The sequence below is a fragment of the Cervus elaphus genome, chromosome 19, assembly GCF_910594005.1.
Source record: "Cervus elaphus chromosome 19, mCerEla1.1, whole genome shotgun sequence".
NCBI lineage: Eukaryota > Metazoa > Chordata > Mammalia > Artiodactyla > Cervidae > Cervus > Cervus elaphus.
In genome coordinates, this window is record NC_057833.1 from 84,880,254 (window position 1) to 84,904,172 (window position 23,919).

A 23,919-nucleotide genomic window follows, 5' to 3' on the forward strand; every position below is an offset into this window, starting at 1 on the left:
AAACACTGTCTTTTCAAAAAAATGGTGCTGGGAAAAATAGATATTCACATACAGAAAAAAAAAAAAAAAAGAAACTGAACCCTGGTCTTACATCATACACAAAAATCAACTGAAAATGGATCAAACATCTAAGTGTAAAAATTATAAAACTCCTTAAAGAAAAACTAGTGCAAAGGCATCATGACAGTAGATTTGGAAATGATTTCTTGGCTGTGACACCAAAGGCACAGGCAACAAAAGAAAAAATAAGACAGATTTCATCAAAATAAAAAAAAACTTTTCTGCATCAAAGGACTTTATCAACAGAGTCAGAAGGCAACCAAGGGATAGTAAAAAAAATCTGCAAATCATTTATCCTATAAGAATCCAGTATCCAGAATACAAAGATGACCCTTGAACAACACAGAGCTTACAAGGTTCAACCACCCATACAGTTGAAAAATCACATATAACTTCACAGATGGCCCTCTACATCCACAGTTATGCAGATACAGATTCAACCAACTGTAGACTGTGTTTAGTATTACAGGATGCATTTATTGAAAAAAGTTTGTTTAAGTGGATTCACATAATTCAAATTCATGCTGTTCAGGCACTGTAATTTCTTACCATCCAATAAGACAAAAAAAAAAAAAAAAAAAACCGATTGAGAAGAAATTGCCCGAACTTCTCTGGAGGTTCAGTGGTTGGCAGTCCACCTGCCAACGCAGGGGACCCCGGTTCAGCCCCTGGTCCTGGAGATCCCACAAGCCTTGGAGCAACGAGGCCTCTGCACCGCGATACTGAGTCTGCGCTCTAGGGCCTGTGAGCTGCAACTACTACACCCGTGAATCTGAAGCCCACGCTCCACAACAAGACAAGCCAGGATAATGAGAAGCCCACGCGCCACAACAACGAGGAGCTTCAGCTCACCACAACTACAGAAAGCTGCCTGCAGCAACAAAGACCCACCATAACCAAAAATAAATAATATATATATTTTTTAAATGGTCAGAGGACTCAAACAGACACTTCTCCAAAGAAGATATATTATTGGCCAATAAGCACATCAAGAGTTGAGGCTCAACTTATTAGAGAAATGCACATCAAAACCACAATGCAATACCATTTTGCAGTTTCGAGGACGGCTATAATCACAAAATGGAATATAACAAATATGAGAAAATCTCCGTCATCTCCGGTTACGTAATGAGTTCTTACATGGTGACACCAAAAGTATCATTCATAAAAAGAAACAAAAAAGAGATTAACTGGACTTAATCTTTTTTCTCTATAAAAGACATTTGAGAGATTTAAAAAAGTCATACACTAAGAGAAAAAACTTTCAAATCATGTAATTGAAAAAGAACTTACAGGAAGAAAATTTTCAAACCTCAAATGTAAGACAGAAAACAGTTCCTTTTTTCCCCCCACAGGTGAAGGATTTGAACAGAAACTTCAACAAAGAAGATGAAAGGGTGACATATATGCCATGGGAGGCTCTTTACCATTGTTTTGTGGTTTTAGTCTCTTAAGCTGTATCAACTCTTTTGTGATCCCATGGCCTTTAGCTCGTCGGGCTCCTCTGTTCATGGGATTTCCCAGGCAAGAATACTGGAGTGGGTTGCCATTTCTTTCTCCAGGTGATCTTCCCATTAGGGAAATGGAAACTAGAATTGAAATGAGATACTACTACATACATATTAGCATGGCTAAAATTAAAAAGACCATTTCAAGTATTGGTAAGAAGTCAGAACAACTGGAAAACTCACACATAGCTGGAAGGAATGCAAAAATAGCACAATCCCTATGAAAACAGTTCAGTAACCAGACACTATTAATATATGACTAAGCAGCTAAATGGCTGGATGGCATCACCGACTCGATGGACATGAGTTTTAGTGAACTCCGGGAGTTGGTGATGGACAGGAAGGCCTGGCGTGCTGCGATTCATGGGGTTGCAAAGAGTCAGACACGACTGAGCAACTGAACTGAACTGAACTGAAGCAGCTAAAGTTGAACGGTTCTATGAAGACCTACAAGACCTTTTAGAATGAACACCCAAAAAAGATGTCCATTTCATTATATGGGAATGGTATGCAAAATTAGGAAGTCAAGAAACACCTGGAGTAACAGGCAAATTTGGCCTTGGGGAGTACAGAATGAAGCAGGACAAAGGCTAATAGAGTTTTGCCAAGTTTTACTAATAGAGTTTTACACACTGGTCATAGCAAACACCCTCTTCCAACAGCCCAAGAGAAGACTCTACACATGGACATCACCAGATGCTCGACACTGAAATCAGACTGATTATATTCTTTGCAGCCAAAGATGGAGAAGCTCTATACAGTCAGCAAAAACAAGACCGGGAGCTGACTGTGGCTCAGATCATGAACTCCTTATTGCCAAATTCAGACTCAAATTGAAGAAAGTGGGGAAAACCACTAGACCATTCAGGTATGACCTAAATCAAATCCATTATGATTATACAGAGGAAGTGAGAAACAGATTTAAGGGACTAGATCTGATAGACAAGAGTGCCTGATGAACTATGGACGGAGGTTTGTGACATTGTACAGGAGACAGGAATCAAGACCATCCCGAAGAAAAAGAAATGAAAAATAGCAAAATGGCTGTCTGAGGAGGCCTTACAAATAGCTGTGAAAAGAAGAGAAGCAAAAAGCAAAGGAGAAAAGAAAAGATACACCCAGTTGAATGCAGAGTTCCAAAGAATAGCAAGGAGAGATAAGAAAGTCCTCCTCAGTAATCAGTGCAAAGAAATAGAATGGGAAAGACGAGAGATCTCTACAGAAAATTAGAGATACTAAGGAAACATTTCATGCAAAGATGGGCTCAATAAAGGACAGAAATGGTAGGGACCTAACAGAAGCAGAAGATATTAAGAAGAGGTGGCAAGAATACACAGAAGAACTGTACAAAAAAGATCTTCACAACCCAGATAATCACGATGGTGTGATCACTCACCTAGAGCCAGACATCCTAGAATGTGAAGTCAAGTGGGCCTTAGGAAGCATCACCATGAACAAAGCTAGTGGAGGTGATGGAATTCCAGTTGAGCTCTTTCCAATCCTAAAAGATGATGTTGTGAAAGTGCTACACTCAATATGTCTGCAAATTTGGAAAACTCAGCAGTGGCCACAGGACTGGAAAAGGTCAGCTTTCATTCCAATCACAAAGAAAGGCAATGCCAAAGAATGTGCAAACTACCGCACAACTACACTCATCTCACATGCTAGTAAACTGACGCTCAAAATTCTCCAAGCCAGGCTTCAGCAATACGTGAACCATGAAATTCCAGATGTTCAAGCTGGATTCTGTAATACCCAAATTACAACTTAACTTTTAAATCCAACCAGCATCTTCTGCAGAAACTCATTTAATTCTCGAATAATATCTCAAATAACTGAGATAATTCTCAAAACAGAAAGGAACTAAAATGAGTAACTACAATATTTTGAAAAAGAAAAAAGTGAGAAGAAACAAAATGCCTGATTCCTATAAGTATTCAAACTTACACAAGTTTAATAAGAAATACAAATATGGAATGCTTTACATGTTTATATGCAATTTACATTTTTTACTTGGAAAAAGCACTGTGGAAACTCTACATCATTTGTTAATACTTATGTGTCATAAGTGTATTTAACCCATTCCTTGGGTTAAATTTAGCCTGTCTCTAGTTTCTGACTACTATAAACAATGCTGTCGTGTAGTTTTCCTTAATCAGACAAACATTTTAATATATACTTTAAACTTACATAAACACAGTATGGGGCTTCCCTGGTAGTTCAGCTATTAAAGAATCTGTGTGCATTGTAGGAGACCTGCATTCAATCCCTGGGTGGGGAAGATCCCCTGGAGAACGTAATGGCAACCCATTTCAGCGTTCTTCTCTGGGAAACCCTATGGACAGAGGAGCCTGGAGGGCTACAGTCCATGGGGTTGCAAGAGTCAGACACGACTGAGCAGCCAAGCATTAAACCTACTATAGTTTTAGTTTTACAGCAATACAACTTTAAAAGGCAGAACACTCAGCTTACCTTCCTGCATTTAATATTCTTGCTCAGAAAATAAAGTCCACTGCTAGGTTTTTTTTTCCTTAGGGGCTTCCCAGGTGGCACTAGTAGTAAAGAACCCGCATGCCAATGCAGGAGACCTAAGAGATAGGAGTTCAATCCTTGAGTCAGGAAAATCTCCTGGAGGAGGGCAAAGGCAACCCACTCCAGTATTCTTGCCTGGACAGAGCAGCCTGATAGGCTATGGTCCGTTGAGCTGCAAAGAGTCAGACACAACTGAAGCGACTTAGCACATATGAACACCAGGTTTGGGGATCAAAAAACAAGAAGTCTAGTGATGGTTTCAGGACATCTGAAAAATTTTGAGAATCTCATTTTATGAGTACTTTACTTAAGTAAATAATCTGGTGCACTCTTATTCTCTATTCCCCATTTTTAATTAAGTCTCATTTTATTAAACACAACCAACCTTGTCTTAGAAACCTATACATTTGGCTCTCTACAGCTCTAAAAAAATTTCCCTTGGTGGAGAAGGTACATAAAAATGATGTATACCAATCTTTCACTTACCATTTTACCATCCCTTCATCTTATTTCTGTTCTAATCATAGCTTTAAAACTCTTGTTTGCCAAGATGGTGGCCACCAAAGAAGAAGGCAGCTGCAGAAGATGTCAATGTCACATTTGAAGATCAACAAAAGATAAACAAACTGCACAGAATACAAGTAGAATCACAGAGCTGAAGCAGGAAATAGAAGTAAAAAAGAAACAACTCCAAAATTTAGAAGATGCCTGTGAGGACATCATGCTTGCAGATGACAACTGCTTAATGATACCTTATCAGACTGGCAATGTTTTCATTAGTCACTCTCAAGAAGAAACACAAGAAATGTTAGAAGAAGCCAAAAAAAAATTTGCAAGAAGAAACTGATGCCTTAGAGTCCAGAGAGGAATCAATTCAGTGGGTGTTAGCAGATTTGAAAGTTCAGTTCTGTTTAGTCGCTCAGTCATGTCCGACTCTTTGCGACCCCATGAACCGCAGCACGCCAGGCCTCCCTGTCCATCAACAACTCCCGGAGTCTACCCAAACCCATGTCCATTGAGTCAGTGATGCCATCCAACCATCTCATCCTCTGTCAGTTACATACAAAATTTGAGAGTAACATAAGCCTTGAAGCTGATGAAAGTTAAACATTTTATAAAAATTTTTTAAATTTAATAAACTTGAATATTGTTGAAAATGGTAATTTCCCTTCTTCAAATGAAATGGAAAGCAAAACTTTTAAAAATTTTTTCATTTATTTAATGGAAGCTTGCCTATTTTCGCATCTTGGTTATTTATTTTATATTTTAAAAGAAGACAATCTATATTCATGAATTCATCTACATTCATAATATATTTTGCATAACAATTATATCAAGTGTAGGGGCTTTACACCATGTTATTAAAATCAGTTAAGCAATCAAAAAAAACTCATTTGTACTTACTACATTTTTCATAAGCCATTCTAAACATTTCTCAATCATTCCAGCAATCTTATAAATTCATCATTGGTCATACAGTCCTCTATTTCGTTTTTATAGGTAGTCACCCATAAATTGGTATCACTCTGTAACTAACTTGCTATTGTTTTTTCTCTTTACTGATAACATCCAACACTCATTAAAGCATCTAGCTACATGCTAGACACTGTGCTAAATTTCACTTTCAATAAAGAAAATTCCCCGTTCTTTCTGAACTATGTTGGTTTTAAAGATGCATGCATGCTCAGTAGTGTCTAACTTTTTGCGACCCAACTATAGCCCACGAGGCTCATCTGTGCATGGGGTTTTTTCCAGGGAAAAATACTGGAATGAACTGCCTTGCCCTCCTCCAAGGATCTTCCTGACCTAGGGATCAAATGAGAATCTCCTGCACTGGCAGGCAGCCTTTACCACTGAGCCACCTGGAAAGATACTACACCTGAAAGAGCATATATAATATGCTCTTATATATTATGCCATATGTTTTATATATATATATATATATACCTCACTCTAAAGGTACATTTCTCATCATTCCCAAGGTTATCTTCTAAGCTGAGCTGATTACTTCTTCTCAGGGCTCCTAACTCTTTCACTTCTCCCATCAGTTCTCACACTCAGAATGTAAAAGAGTTGTTCTTATTTTGTCAAACTTCTGGGGGATAAAGAATGGCAACAAAAATAGTAAAAAGTAGGCAGAAAATCAATAAAGACACAAGTGAACTCTATAACACAATCAACTGGATTTAATTGACATCTTTAAACTGTTTCATTCAACAACAGCAGAATTCACATTCCTCTCAAGCTCACATGGAATATTCATCAGAACGCGTAACATTCTGGACCATAAAAAATTCTTTAACAAATCTGAAAAAGCAGAAATCATACAATCCATGCGCTCAGGCTAAAATGGAATTAAATTAGAAATCATTAATAGATAGTTGGAAAAATCACAAAACACCTGGAAATTAAACAACAGGCTTCTAAATAGCACGAGTCAAAGGAGAAATCTCAACAGAAATTTAAAAACATTTCAACTGAATGAATATGAAAATACAACTCATCAAAATTTTTAGGATGCAGCCAAAGCAGCTTGGAGAGAATTTATAGCACTGACTGCATGTAGCAGAAAAGAAGAAAATCTAAAACCAATTGTCTAAGCTTCCAACCTAAGAAACGGGGGTGGGGAAGCAAAGTAAATAAAAACTAAGCATTAGAAAAGAAATAATAAAAACTAGAGCAAAAGTCAAAGAACTTGTAAAAGAGTAAATCAACAACATGATGGAAGTGACTAAAACCAAATACTGGTTCTTTGAAAAGATCAATAAACATCAATAAACATCCACCTAGGCTAACTAAGAAAAAAGGACACAATATCAGAAATAAAAAATGGAATATCATTACAGAAAATGACAACACAAAAAGGGTAACAACAGAATACTATGAGTATACTCACAAGATGTGAAACTGAAATGAAATGGACCCAATTCTTTGAAAGATAAAATATGCCAAAACTCACAAGAAACAGGCAATATAAACTGGCCTGTATCTATAAAAGAAGTTGCATCAATATTTTAAAACCTGCCACAACATAAAGAACCAAACCCAGATAGGTTCACTGGTAAATTCTAACAAACATTTAAGGAAGAAGCTATAACCAATTCTCTACCATATCTTCCAGAAGATGAAAGGAGAGGAGATACTTCCTACCTCATTTTATGAGACAGTATTACCCTAACATCAAAATTAGACAAACACACTGCAAGAAAATTACAGACCACTATCTCTCGTCAACACAGATGTAAAACCCTCAACAAAATAATAGCAAATCAAAACTTTTAAATGTATTTAAAAAATTATGCACCACAAGCAAATGAGATTTATCCCAGGTACAGTTCAGTTCAGTTGCTCAGTCATGAGTAACCCCACGAACTACAGCAATCCAGGCTTCCCTGTCCATCGCCAACTCTCAGAGCTTCCTCAAACTCATGCCCGTTGATTCGGTAATGCCATCCAACCATCTCATCCTCCGTCAGCCCTTCTCCTCCTGCCTTCAATCTTTCCCAGCATCATGGTCTTTTCCAATAAGTCAGTTCTTCACATCAGGTAGCAAATACTGAAGCTTCAGCTTCAGCATTAGTCCTTCCAATGAATATTCAGGACTGATTTCCTTTAGGATGGACTGGTTTGACCTCCCTGAAGTCCAAGGGACTCTCACGAGTCTTCCCCAACACCACAGTTCAAAAGCATTAATTCTTTGGCACTTGGCTTTCTTTATGGTCCAACTCTCACAACTATACATGACTACTGGAAAAAACCACAGCTCTGACTAGAAGGACCTCTGTTGGTAAAGTCTCTGCTTTTTAATATGCTGTCTAAGTTGGCCACAGCTTTTCTTCCAAGGAGCAAGTGTCTTTTAATTTCATGGCTGTAGCCACCGCTTAGATGGTTTCCCTACCTATTTGCCATGAAGTGATGGAACCGGATGGCATGATTTTAGTTTTCTGAATGTTGAGTTTTAGCCAACTTTTTCACTCTCCTCTTTCACTTTCATCAAGAGGTTCTTTAGTTCTTCACTGTCTGCCATAAGGGTGGTGTCATCTGCATATCTGAGATTGTTGATATCTATCCTGGCAATCTTGATTCTAGTTCGTGCTTCACCCAATCCAGCATTTCACATGATACTCTGTATGTAACTTAAATAAGTAGGGTGACAACATACAGCCTTGAAATAACTCCCTTCCCAACCTGGAACCAATCTGTTGTTCCATGTCCAGTACTTACTATTGATTCTTGACTCGAACACAGGTTTCTGAGGAGGCAGGCAAGGTGATCTGGTATTCCCATCTCTTTAAGAATTTTCCATAGTTTCTTGTGATCCACAAAGTCTAAGGCTTTGGTGTAGTCAATAAAGCAGATGTTCCAGATGTTTCTCGGGAACTCTCCTTTTTCAGTGATCCAACCAATGTCAGTTTGATCTCTGGTTCCTCTGCCTTTTCTAAATCCAGCTTGAACATCTGGAAGTTCTTAGTTCACATACCATTGAAGCCTCACTTGGAGAATTTTGAGCTTTGCTATCATGTGAAAAGAGTGCAACTGTGCAGTAGTTTGAACACTCTTTGGCACTGCCCCTTTTTCGGATTAGAATAAAAACTGATCTTTCCCACTCCTGTGGCCACTGCTGAGTTTTCCAAGTTTGCTGGCATACTGAGTGCAGCACTTTCATAGCATCATCTTTCAGGATTTGAAATAGCTCATCTGGAATTCCATCAACACCACTACCTTTGTTTGTAGTGATGCTTCCTAAGGCCCACTTGACTTCACACTCCAGGATGTCTGGCTCAAGGTGAGTGATCACATCATCGTGGTTATCTGGGTCATTAAGATCTTTTTTGTATAGTTCTTCTTTGTACTCTTGTCACCTTTTTTTTAGTATCTTCTGCTTCTGTTGGGTCCATACCATTTCTGTCCTTTATTATGTCCATATTTGGATGAAATGCTCTGGTATCTCTATAATTTTCTTTAAGAGCTCTCTAGTCTTTCCCATTCTATTGTTTTCCTCTATTTTTTTGCACTGATCAATAAGGCAGGCTTTCTTACCTCTCCTTGCTAGTCTTTAACTCTGCATTCAGATGGGTATATCTTTGCATTTCTCCTTTACCTTTAGCTTCTCCTCTTTTCTCAGTATTTGTAAGGACTCCTCAGGCAACCATTTTGCCTGTTTGCGTGTTTAGGGGATGGTTTTGATCACTGCCTCCTGAACAATGTCACAAAACTCTGTTTACAGTTCTTCAGGCACTCTATCAGAGCTAATTCCATGAATCTCTTTGTCACTTCCACTGTATAATTGTAAGGGATTTGACTTAGGTCATACCTGAACGGTCTAGTGGTTTTCCCTACTTTCTTCAATTTAAGTCTGAATTTTTTAATAAGGTGTTCATGATCTGAGCCACATTCAGCTCCCAGTCTTGCTTTTGCTGACTGTATAGAACTTCTTTGTCTTTGGCTGCAAAGAATATAATCAATCTGATTTCGGTACTGACCATCTGCTGCTGCACATGTGCAGAGTCGTCTCTTGTGTTGTTCGCAAAGGGTGTTTCTATAACCAGTGCATTCTCATGGCAAAACTCTGTTAGCCTTTGCCCTACTTTATTTTATGCCAAAGCCAAACTTGCCTATTACTCCAGGTATCTTTTGACTTCCTACTTTTGCATTCTAGTCTCCTATGATGAAAATGACTTTTGTGTGTGTGTGTGTGTGTGTGTGTGTGTTAGTTCTAAAAGGTCTTTTAGGTAATTATAGAACCGTTCAACTTCAGCTTCTTCAGCATCAGTGATTCGGGCATAGACTTGGATTACTGTGATACTGAATGGTTTGTCTTAGAAACGAACCCCATGAACTGTAGTCTTCCAGGCTCTTCTGTCCATGGGATTCTCCAGGCAAGAATACTGGAGTGGGTTGCTATTTTTTCTCTAAGGAATCTTCCTGACCTAGGAATAGAACCCTGGTCTCCTTCATTGCAGGCAGATTGTTTACCATCTGAGCCACCAGTAAAGTCCTTTAACCCAGGTACACATGTTTAGTTAAAATTTGAAAATCAAGTAATGGAACCCATTACAACAAGAGGCAAAGAAGTAAAGCCACACAGTCATATCAATAAATTCAGGAAAAACATTTTATAAAATCCAACACACATTCATAATTTTTAAAAGAACTTTCACTAAACTAAAATAAATGGGAACTTCCTGAACTTACACCTAACACATACATAATGGGGAGAACTAGCCCTCTTAAGATCGAAGCAAAGATATCTTTTACACCACTCCTTTTGCTCACTGTACTAGAAATTCAAGCTAAAGTAATAAGAAAAGAAAATAAAAGGTATACAGCCTGGGAAGGAAGAAATCAAACTTTCTTTGTATGCAGATCTATACAGAAAACCTGAAAAAACTGAAAAGCCATTTTTCATATATAAAATGAACAAATGAAATTTGAAATTAATACACCATTTATATTGTTCAGTCGCTATGTCATGTCTGAGTCTTTGCGACCCCAAGGACTGCAGCACACCAGGCTCCTCTGTCCTCCACTATCTACCAGAGTTTGCTCAAATTCATGTCTATTGATTCGGGAATGTTGTCTATCCATCTAACCATTTACATCAGCACTGAAAAAAGAGAAACATTTGGATATAAATCCAAAAAAATATGGACAAGATCTAGACAAGGAAAACTCCAAAATTCCAATGAAAGAAATCTAAGAACTAAATATGTGCTCAGTTGCGTCTTGATTCTTTGTGATCCCATGGACTATAGCCTGCCAGGTTCCTCTGTCCATGAAATTTTTCAGACAAGAATATTGGAGCATGTTACCATAACCTAGTCTAGGGGGATCTTCCCAACCCAGGGATGGAACCTGTGTCCTCTGAATCTCCTGCACTGGCAAGTGGATTCTGTACCACTGCACCACCTGAGAAGCCCAAGAACTAAATAAGCAGATAGCTATTTCTGGTTCAGACAGGAAGACGCAATATTGTCAAGATGTCAGTCCCATCTTTGTCCGTAGATTCAACATATTCTCTGTTGATTGCATAACAAGTTAATTTCTATATATCGAAAACTGGTGCTAAAGTTGATTTGGAGGGCAAAAGATCTAGAATAGCCAAAACAATATTCAAAAACAAGAACAAAATTAGAAGACTATAATATCTGAATTTAAGATTTGCTTTAATATGTCTATAGTAATCAAGACTGTGATAGTGGCAAAAAAATAGATAACTAGATTAATAAAATAACACAGATAGCCCAGAAGTCGACCCACCCAAATATAGTCAATTGATCTTTGACAACTGAACAAAAGTGATACAATGGAGAAAACATCTTTTCAACATGTGATGCTAACATTGGATATCCATGTGGGAAGAAAAAGAAGAATCTAAACAGATCTTATACGCTTCAAAAAATTAACTCAACATGGATCAAAGAACTAAATATAAACTCAAAAGTAAAACTCTTAAGATAACATACAGGAAAATCCAGATGACCTTGAGTATGGTGATGACTTTTTAGTCATATGGTGATGACTTTTTAGATAAAACACCAAAGGCACGAACTATGAGGGAAAAATGATTGTTAAACTGGACTTACTAGAATTAAAAACTTCTGCTGAGCAAAGGACTGCCAAGAAAATGAAAAGACAAGTCACAGACATGGAAATAATATTTCTCTAGACATTTCTGTTTAATATTTTCAATATATTTTTAGTCTAAGAGCTTAAGTATCAAAAATATACAAAGAAGTCTTAAAACTCAATTTGAAAACAAATAACCTGCTTAAAATATGGGCATAAGACTCAAACAACACCTCACAAAAGAAACTACACAGCTGGTATATAAGCATAAGAAAAGATACCTAACATCCTATGTCATTAGAGAACTGCAAATTAAAAAACTGTAAGATACTTCTACACTCAGAATGATGAAAAGCCAAAAGACTGACAAAACCAAATGCTGACAAGTAAATGGAACAACAGAAATACACTGCTGGCAGGAAAGCAAAATGGTACAGCAACTTTGGATGACAGTCTGGCAGTTTCTAACAAACTCCATATATCCTTACCATATGTTCCAGCAATCACACTCCAAAGTATATATCCACAGGAAGTAAAAACTCATCTCCACACATAAACCTACATAAAGATGTTCAGTAGTTTTATACAAAATTGTGAAAACATGGAAGGAACCAAGATGTTCTTCAGGAGGTGAATGGATAAATAAACGGCGGTACATACAGACAATGGAATATTCAGTTCAGTTCAGTTCAGTTGCTCAGTCATGTCCTACTCTTTGCGACCCCATGAAACGCAGCACATGCCAGGCCTCCCTGTCCATCACCAACTCCCGGAGTTTACTCAAACTCATGTCCATCGAGTCGGTGATGCCATCCAGCCATTTCATCCTCTGTCATCCCCTTCTCCTCCTGCCCCCAATCCCTCCCAGCATTAGGGTCTTTTCAAATGAGTCAACTCTTTGCATGAGGTGGCCAAAGTATCAGAGTTTCAGCTTCAGCATCAGTCCTTCCAATGAACACCCAGGACTCATCTCCTTTAGGAGGGACTGGTTGGATCTCCTTGCAGTCCAAGGGACTCTCAAGAGTCTTCTCCAACACCACAGTTCAAAAGCATCAATTCTTCGGCGCTCAGTTTTCTTCATAATCCAACTCTCACATCCATACATGACCACTGGAAAAACCATAGCCTTGACTAGACGGACCTTTGTTGGCAAAGTAATATCTCTACTTTTTAATATGTTATCTAGGTTGGTCATAACTTGCCTTCCAAGGAGTAAGTGTGTTTTAATTTCATGGCTGCAATCACCATCTGCAGTGATTTTGGAGCCCAAAAGAATAAAGTCTGACACTGTTTCCACTGTTTCCCCATCTATTTCCCATGAAGTGATGGGACCAGATGCCATGATCTTAGTTTTCTGAACGTTGAGCTTTAAGCCAACTTTTTCACTCTCTTCTTTCACTTTTGTCAAGAGGCTCTTTAGTTCTTCTTCACTTTCTGCCATAAGGGTGGTGTCATCTGCACATCTGAGGTTATTGATATTTCTCCTGGCAATCTTGATTCCAGCTTGTGCTTCATCCAGCCCAGCATTTCTCATGATGTACTCTGCATATAAGTTAAATAAGCAGGGTGACAATATATAGCCTTTCCGTACTCCTTTTCCTATTTGGAACCAATCTTTTGTTCCATGTCCAGTTTAACTGTTGCTTCCTGACCTGCACATAGGTTTCTCAGGAGGCAGTTCAGGTGGTCTGGTATTCCCATCTCTTTCAGAATTTTCCAGTTTATTATGATCCACACAGTCAAAGGCTTTGGCACAGTCAGTAAAGCAGAAATAGATGTTTTTCTGGAACTCTCTTGCTTCTTCGATGATCCAGCAGATGATGGCAATTTGATCTCTGGTTCCTCTGCCTTTTCTAAAACCAGCTTGAACATCTGGAATATTACTCAGTACTAAAAGGAACGAGACGCCAAGTCATGAAAAGACACAGAGGAAAGTCATATGCATATTAGTAACTGAAGTCAATCTGAAACTGCTACATACTCCATGATTTCAACTACACTGCATTCTTGACAAGGCAAAACTATGAGATGTTAAAAATACCAGTGGTTGTCAGGGATTACAGGGCAGAAGAGATAACAGGTGGAGCACAGAAGCTTGTTACAGCAGTAAAACTTTTTGCATGATACTATAATGATGGACACATGTCATGATATAGTTATAAAAAGCCATAGTTTATACAACACCAAAAGTAAACAGTAATGTTCCACTATGGACTCAGGGTGATAAGGACATGTCAGTGTAGGTTCATCAATTAAACTCATGTATGTACCACTTGGGTACAGGATGCTGATAGTGGAAAAAACTGTATGTACATGGGGACAAGGAATATATGGGATAGTCTCTGTATATTCCATTCAATTTTGCTGTGATCCTAAAATTGCTCTTAAAACTAAAGTCTTTTCTTAGAAATAGTAAATAACATTAGCCGATTAAAGTTTTCCACAAAGTTAATTTATATCTTTGGTCAATTATTTGATCTCACATGGATTTAAGCACATGTACACACACAGATACAGAGGCATAATGCCCCATCTACTTAAATACACAGTGCCCCTATCTGTTTGCCATGCACTGTGCCAAGGACGATGAGAGGAAGAAAAATAAAATTCAGAATATAATGACCGGCCTGTATCTTGCCTAAATAACACCCAGTTTTATAAATTCTCCTTAACTGATTCAAGAACAAGGGTTAAAAAGCCATATCTAACACACAGCTTATTTCCAATTACAAGCAGTAATTGTAACCTGTGGAGTACAAAGTTCTAGTTCTTTAATCAGAGGAATTCACTGAGCAGGCAGACATACAATCTAATTAATTCAGGCCCCTATTTTATCATTCCTAAAATTTTATCTGAGCTGTCTTAGAGAATCTCTTAGCAGTGAATGTGTATATACATACACACGTGGGTAGATGGTAGTGGGTGGCACATGATTTGCAAAGCAAAACAATGATTAAAATGGTGTTTCTGAAACTGTGGACTTCCCCAGTGATCCAGAGATTAAGAATCCACCCTGCAATGCAGGGGACAAGGATTCGATCCCTGGTTAGAAAACTAGGATCCCACATGCTATAGGGCAACTGAGCCCTCACACAACTAGAGAGCCCATGCGTCTTTCGCAACAAAGATCCTGCATGTTGCAGGTGGGATCTGAAGTACTACTCTGTACCAACACAGAAGTGTTATGCTCATTTACTCTTTTAACTAGAATTATGATTGTTACCCATGTTCATGACAGCAAATTAAAGATATTAAGAGAAAAAAATTTTTCCAATACATAAATGTATACATCATACTATAAAGAATTTAAGTAGATTTCAATCAAGAAAACAAAGTACCAATCTTTTTTCTAAATAAAAGTAAACCTACAAATGATAAAATTTTTCTAGTTCTTTTAGTGAATAAAAAGAATGCCAAAATAGAATTCAAACGTCCAAGTTACACAGCAATTCCTACTACAAGATGATGCAAATAGGGAAAAGGCACTATTATGACGCAGGAAATGGAGAAGTAATAAACTTTAGAAAACATCAATCCTCAAAATCTCAAATATTAAAGAGACAAGACAACTTACACCAAAACTGAATTATGTGCTCAATGGGACATTTCACTGGTAACAGCAAGCTGACTCATTCATTAGTCCTCTTTTTCTCTTCAAATATTCTAAAAAAGTATCCCCTTCTTTTACCATCTCCAGATAACAAAGCCTTAAAATCAAAAGGAAATATAGTAGAGGGCTTCAAGAATTTGGGCCCTGGATCCAGATCATCTGGGCCTTAAGCTTTCTAACTCTGTAACTCACTATGCCTTGGATTCCCACATCTCAAACAGGAATAATAAAACTAGAAAAAGCTTCATATGGTTGCTGAGAGAAATAACTGGAAGAATGCCTGTAGCTGTTTAAAAAATATTAAGATCAAGCTACAAAAAGACGTTTATTAAAACATAAAGTTCTGCAGGTCCAAATATCTATTCTTTTTGCTCACTGCCACGCTCTTAATGGGGATTCCCAGGTGGCACTGGGGGTAAAGAACACACCTGTCAATGCAGGAGACGTGGGTTCGATTCCTGGGTCGGGAAGATCCCCTGCAGGAGGGCATAGCAACCAACTTTATTCATGCCTGGAGAACCCCATGGACAAAGAGGAGCCTGGAGCGGCTATAGTCCACAGGGTCACAGAGAGTCAGATATGACTGAAGTGAATTAGCACACATGAAAGCATACTCTTAATGAATGAAACCTAGTAAATATCTGTTCAATTAAAGTATGTGTCCATGCATGTGTATTATGTAAATACATTTTTAAAAGCAGTAGTTGCAAAACTGAACATGAGAATTCTCAGATAGTTAACAAACCAAAATCAGCAGCATTTTCTTTAAAAGCAAATACAGAAATAGTTGACAGTAGTATTCTCAGTAACTGACTTATTTAGCAGTGATATTAAGATGTTGGGCAGATGAAGGTGGGAGGACAAGCAAGGGGGTTAAGGGATAAGATGGAGGAACAGAGCATATGAGAAATGGAAGAAAGTTGTTTGAAAAAGCCCCGCACAAGTGATCTTATACATACATACAACTCTACCACACAGATAAATGTCCTCGCAGTAAGGGAAAATGACAAGCCAAAATAAGACTCCTGTCATGTCCAGAGAGCTTCGAATTTTTTTCTGTTTTGACCAAACCGTGCCAAAACTTTACATGTTGGCCCTGGAAAATGCAGTTCCACACTAAACATCCTCAAACTATTTCCCAAATTCTTCCTTCTTATCTTCTTCACATCTAGTCACATTTTCCCTTTACTTTTTACATTCCCATTACTTTATGTTCTTATAACTCTAAAACCAAGAGATAACAGCAAGAAACTTAAAACTCTCCTACAATCTCAGCTTTCACTGCTCCTCTCCCAATACTCTACTCCTAATTCCAAAGTGCTTGTTATTTCACGACAAAACCAATTCTCTTCTGCTTCTGTGCATGTGCCAATACTACCTCATCCCCAATAAAGCCCTACTACTCCTGAAGCAAATTTGAAAGCTCTCAACTTCCTGAAATCTAGGCAGGGTTAAGAATCACACTTATAATAAGCTTTCATACCATGTTGTACATACCACTGAGAGTACCTTTTGCTGCATACTATGTGTGTGTGTCTGTGTGTGATCATGTATTATTTTGTAAGCAATAGTTCCACAAATTTCTTTCAGCTCCTTACGTCTGTCACTCCACTGTTAGTCTTTTTCAATTTATTTTTTAATTAAAGGATAATTGCTTTACAGAATTTTGTTTTGTCAAACCTCAACATGAATCAGCCATAGGTGTACATCTATCCCCTCCCTCGTGAACCTCCTCCCCATCTCCCTACCCATCCCACCCCTCTAGGTTGATACAGATCCCCTGACTGAGTTTCCTAGGGCAGTTTTAAGTTCACAGCAATTCACCACACGATTTAAGTAATTCATTTGCATTTCTAGCTCTACAGGAGATTTTATGATCTTCTAGAGAGAGAAATGTCTTCCCATCTTGTTCCTAAGAAAATTTCTAGTACTTGGCACCCAGAAAGGTGGCTTATTAGCAAATGTAAAATATTAATAAAGTGGTAAGTGAAAGTGTGAGTCGCTCACTCGTGCCCCAACTCTTTGAAACTCCATGGTCTGTCCATGGACTTTTCTAGGCAAGAACACCAGAGTGGATTGTCATTCCCTTCTCCAGAAGATCTCCCCAACCCAGGGATCAAACTGCATCTCTTGCACCTCCTGCATTGGCAAGTGGCTTCTTTACCACTGAGCCACGAGGGAAGCTCACTGAAGTGGTAAGTAAATTGCTAGTTCATTTATAAGTTTGTTGGAAATATTTATTTAAAAAAAAAAAAGAAATATTTATTTATGTGGCTTTAGTTGCACCATGTGAGATCTTTAAAAAAAAAAAAAAACACAAAAAACAACTGTAGTAGGTGAACTCTTAGTGTCAGCAGGTGGGATCTAGTTCCCTAACTAAGTATCAAACCCAGACCCCTTGCACTGGCAGTGTGGAGTCTTAGCCACTGGACCACAAGGGAAGTTTTTAAAACTACTGTGCACGGGATCTTTTTCTCACTATAATTTCTAACCAGTTACATAGCTGTCATAAAAACTGCCTTTTAGTTTAACTGAGATTTCTCATTTCTGGATATCTGTACAGCAACAAAGCTACAAAAGGAAGTCAGAGTACAGTAAGCTTCACCCTTGGTTCCTCTCTAGAGAAGGTTGAGGCCTTCTGAGTTAAGTTTCAAGAGTTCGACAGGCAGGTATACTATGGGAAAAATGTAGAAAAATAAAAAAGCATCAATTGAACAGATCCAAACTAGAGTTTTGATCAGAATCCAAAGTCAGATGCAAAATGACAAATCTAACAAACAGGAGTAAAATTACAAACGCAAAATGGAACTAAGAGAAAAGAACGTTACATAAATTATTATATCAAGACCAGAGCCGACTGGAAACAAATAACAAAACTTCAAAGACTGCATGAATATAATACATGGATTTGTGCCAGAGTCAAGACATTTGCTCATCTTTATTATTAATCTAACTTAATAAAAATTTTAAGAAAGCATTATAAATACGTATCCATTATCATTTTAAGAATTTTTCACAGAACTAGACCAAAGAATTTCACAATTTGTATGGAAATACAAAAAACCTCGAATAGCCAAAGTAATCTTGAGAAAGAAGAATGGAACTGGAGGAATCAACCTGCCTGACTTCAGACTCTACTACAAAGCCACAGTCATCAAGACAGTATGGTACTGGCACAAAGACAGAAATATAGATCAATGGAACAGAATAGAAAGCCCAGAGATAAATCCACGGACCTATGGACACCTTATCTTTGACAAAGGAGGCAAGGATATACAATGGAAAAAAGACAACCTCTTTAACAAGTGGTGCTGGGAAAACTGGTCAACCACTTGTAAAAGAATGAAACTAGAACACTTTCTAACACCATACACAAAAATAAACTCAAAATGGATTAAAGATCTAAATGTAAGACCAGAAACTATAAAACTCCTAGAGGAGAACATAGGCAAAACACTCTCCGACATAAATCACAGCAAGATCCTCTATGACCCACCTCCCAGAATATTGGAAATAAAAGCAAAACTAAACAAATGGGACCTAATGAAACTTAAAAGCTTTTGCACAACAAAGGAAACTATAAGTAAGGTGAAAAGACAGCCCTCAGATTGGGAGAAAATAATAGCAAATGAAGAAACAGACAAAGGATTAATCTCAAAAATATACAAGCAACTCCTGCAGCTCAATTCCAGAAAAATAAATGACCCAATCAAAAAATGGGCCAAAGAACTAAACAGACATTTCTCCAAAGAAGACATACAGATGGCTAACAAACACATGAAAAGATGCTCAACATCACTCATTATCAGAGAAATGCAAATCAAAACCACAATGAGGTACCATTACACGCCAGTCAGGATGGCTGCTATCCAAAAGTCTACAAGCAATAAATGCTGGAGAGGGTGTGGAGAAAAGGGAACCCTCTTACACTGTTGGTGGGAATGCAAACTAGTACAGCCGCTATGGAAAACAGTGTGGAGATTTCTTAAAAAACTGGAAATAGAACTGCCATATGACCCAGCAATCCCACTTCTGGGCATACACACTGAGGAAACCAGATCTGAAAGAGACACACGCACCCCAATGTTCATCGCAGCACTGTTTATAATAGCCAGGACATGGAAGCAACCTAGATGCCCATCAGCAGATGAATGGATAAGGAAGCTGTGGTACATATACACCATGGAATATTACTCAGCCGTTAAAAAGAATTCATTTGAATCAGTCCTAATGAGATGGATGAAACTGGAGCCCCTTATACAGAGTGAAGTAAGCCAGAAAGATAAAGAACATTACAGCATACTAACACATATATATGGAATTTAGAAAGATGGTAATGATAACCCTATATGCAAAACGGAAAAAGAGACACAGAAATACAGAACAGACTTTTGAACTCTGTGGGAGAAGGTGAGGGTGGGATGTTCCGAAAGAACAGCATGTATACTATTTATGGTGAAACAGATCACCAGCCCAGGTGGGATGCATGAGACAAGTGCTCCGGCCTGGTGCACTGGGAAGACCCAGAGGAATCGGGTGGAGAGGGAGGTGGGAGGGGGGATCGGGATGGGGAATACGTGTAAATCTATGGCTGATTCATATCAATGTATGACCAAAAAAAAAAAAAAGAACAAATTAAATTTAAATAAATGTAAATATATAGCCCTCTAAAATTATCTTTAAAAATATTAAATTATACAACTAACCAACTACAAATATGCTATTGATTGGCCTGCTCTAAATTTAAATAGCATTAAAAATGCCATCAACCTTTAAGATAGCTAATAAGTAAAAATGAACACCAAGGAAATTAAGTTCCTTACATTCAATCATCCTGTACTAGGTAGACAAGAGAGAATACAATTGCAAACACTTAACTGACATACCTGTCTGCCTAAATTTCCACAATATTCTTTTATTTCCAATTCACTGTTTCTTTTATCAGCTTGTACAATATTAATTTGCAAAACTAACTTTCTAACAGTAATTCTAATTTTCAAAATAAAAGCAACATAATAAACTTTTCTCACTGCAGAATGCATACTTCTGTTCTCTAGTTTAGGGATGAATGTACAGTCTCCAGGAGACATTCTGGAATAGTTTTCTATATGCTTAGTTTCACAAGGGAATAATCCCACAAACTTAAAAAGACAAGACCATATTCTTCTGGAGCCCTCCATTCCATATCCCCAGTGTATTTAAATACCCCCAATGGTATTTGATCTACTAAATGCAAGGCAATGTTAGAAAATGTTGGTATCAAGAAATGTTTAAATTATGGTGCTTGCCATAGTCAAGTAGGGTTTATTCCACAGATGCAAGGATCCTTCAATATACACAAATCAATCAATGTGACACACAGTATTAACAAAAGAAAAGATAAAAACCATATGACATTCTCAATACATGTAGAGAAAGCCTTTGACAAAATTCAGTACCCATTTATGATTAAAAAAAAAAAAAACTTCAAAAAATGGGCATAGAAGAAATCTACCTCAACATAATAAAGACCATATATGATAAATCCAGAGTAAACATTATTCTCAGCAGAAAAACTGAAAGCATTACCTCTAAGATCAGGAACAAGACAAAGGTGCCCATTCTCACCACTATCACTTTTTGGAAGTCCTACCTACGGCAATCAGAGAAGAAAAGGAAATGGAATCCAGATTAGAAAAGAAGTAAAACTCTCACTATTTGCAGATAACATGATACATGGAGCCCTAAAAATACTATCAGAAAATTATTAGAGCTAATCAGTGAATTTAGCAACATTGCAGGATAAAAAATCATTACACAGAAATCACCTGCATTTCTATACACTAACAATGAAAAATCAGAAAGAGAAATTAAGGAATCAATCCCATTCACCACTGAAACAAGAAGAATAAAGTATCTAGGAATAAAACTACGTAAGGAGACAAATGAGCTGTATACAGAAAAAGACACTGATAGAAGAAATCAAAGATGACATAAACAGATGGAGAGATACTCCATGTTTCTGACGTAGAAGAATCAATATTGTGAAAATGACGAAACTACCAAATGCAATCTACAGATTCAATGCAATCCCTATCAAATTACCAATGGCAGTTTTCACAGAACTAGAACAAAAAAATCTCAAATGAAAACAAAATTCATATGGAAATAAAAAGTATCCAGAATAATCAAAACGATCTTGAGAAAGAAGAATGGAGGAATTCTTTAAGCTGGAGGAATCAATCTTCCTAACTCCAGATTATACTACAAAGCTACAGTCATCAAGACAGTATGTTACTGGCGCAAAAACAGAAATACACACCAATGGAACAAGACAGAAAGCCCAGAGATAAGCCCAAGCAATTATGGACACCTTATTTTTGACAAAGGAGGCAAGAATATACAATGGGGCAAAGATAGTATCTTCAGTAAGTGCTGCTGGGAAAACTGGACAGATACGTGTAGAAGAATGAAATTAGAACGCTTCCTAATACCATATATAAAGAAAAACTCAAAATGGATTAAAGACATAAATGTAAGACCAGAAACTACAAAACTCTTAGAGGAAATCATAGGCAGAACAGTCTGTAACATAAACCACAGCAAGATCCTCTATGACTCACCTCCTAGAATAATGGAAATAAAAACAAAAGTAAACAAGTGGGACCTAATTAAACATAAAAGCTTTTGCATAGCAAAAGAAATGTAAGCAAGGTGAAAAGACAACCCTTAGAATGGGAGAAAACAACAGCAACTGAAACAACTGACAAAGGATCAATTTCAAAAATATTTAAGAAGCTCACAAAACTCAATATGACAAAAACAAACCACCTACTCAAACGACTAGGCAAAAGACCTAAATAGACATTTCTCCAAAGAAGACATAGGAAATGGCTGATAAACACATGAAAAAATGCTCAACATCATTCATTATTAGAGAAATGCAAGTCAAAACTACAATGAGGTATCATCTCACACCAGTCAGAATGGCCATCATCAAAAAATCTACAAACAGGAAGTGCTGGAGAGGGTGTAGAGAAAAGGGAACCCTCTTGCACTGTTGGTGGAAATGTAAATTGATACACCCTTTATGGAAGACAGTATGGAGGTTTCTTTTAGAACTAGAAATAAAACCACCATATGACCCAGCAATTGCACTACTAGCCATATGCCCCGAGGAAACCAAAATTGAAAATGACACCTATACTCCAATGTTCACTGCAGCACTGTTTACAACAGCTAGGATATGGAAGCAACCTAGATGTCCACTGACAGATGAACAGATAAAAAAGCTGTGGTACACATCCACAATGGACTACTACTCAGACATAAAAAGGAATGCATTTGAGTCAGTTCTAATGAGATGGATGAACCTAGAGCCTATTACACAGAACAAAGTAAGTCAGGAATAGAAAAACAAATACCGTAAACTAATGCATATATATGGAATCTAGAAAGATGGTACTGATGACCTATTTGCAGGGCAGCAATGGAGACAGAGTGTCTCATTATGGACATGGGTGGGGGAAAAAGGAAAGTGTGCGATGTATGAAGAAAGTTAACATGGAAACATATTACCATGTGTAACACAGACAGCCACGGGGAATTTGCTGTGTGACTCAGGGAACTCAAACCTGGGCTCTGTAACAACCTAGAGGGGCAGGGTGGGGAGGGAGGCAGGATCAAGAGGCAGGGGACACAGGTGTACCTATGGCTGATTCATGTTGATGTTTGGCAGAAACCAACACGAAACTGTAAAGCAATTATTCTACAATTAAAAATAAGTTTAATTATTAAAAACATTATGCCGCTTGCTCTTAAGGAACTCAAAATTCAGTAAGACAGAAAAAACACACAGAATCCATGATAGATTCTTAGTTGTTGAGGGAGGAATATGTGCCTATTCAGTTTGATAAAAGCAGTGAAAAAACAGATTCTATGGGGCCATGATCAGGAAGAAATGGGTTCTTAATAAATCCTTATGACTAAACAAACTTTAAAGAATGAGGTTGAATTTTTCAAAAGATGACAGAAAGATGGCTAACAGGCACATCTGCTAATTATTTGAGAAATGCAAATCAAAGTCACAATGCGGTATCACCTTATACCTGTCAGAATGGCTATCATCAAAAAGTTTATAAATAATAAATGTTAAAGAGGATGTAGAGAGAAAGGAGTCCATACAGTACTGATAGGAATGCAATTAATAACAGGACTATGGAAACATTAAGTTGTTGCTGCTTAGTTGCTAAGTCAGGTCCTACTCTTTTGTGACCCATGGACCGGAGCCCACCAAGCTCCTTGGTCTATGGGATTTGCCACGCAAGGATACTGAAGTGGATTGCCCCTTCTTCCTCCAGGGGATCTTCGTGACCCAGGAATTGAACCCAGGTCTCCTGCATTGGCAGGTGGATTCTTTACCACTGAGCCACCAGGAAAGCCCATGGAAACAGCATGGAGGGCCCTTTAAGAAACTAAAAATAGAAATACCATGCGATCCAACAATTCTACTCCTGGGCATGTTCTGGAAAAAAAGAAGGTAAACTTTAGCTTGAAAAGATACATGTACCCCAGGGGTCACAGCAGCATTATTTACAACAGCCAAGACATGGAAGCATCCCAAGTGCCTATCAACAGACACTGGGTTAAGAAGATATGCTG

The 23,919-nt window shown here is 37.8% G+C and overlaps 1 protein-coding gene and 1 pseudogene across 1 annotated transcript in view; one reads left to right on the forward strand and one right to left on the reverse strand.

The window, feature by feature from the left end:
* The window catches only part of STAG1 (stromal antigen 1), a 499,198-nt gene that overhangs the window by 377,049 nt on the left and 98,230 nt on the right, over positions 1–23,919 (reverse strand). The gene's annotated exons all lie outside the window — the stretch shown is intronic.
* Positions 1,189–5,207, forward strand: LOC122675396 (annotated as a pseudogene).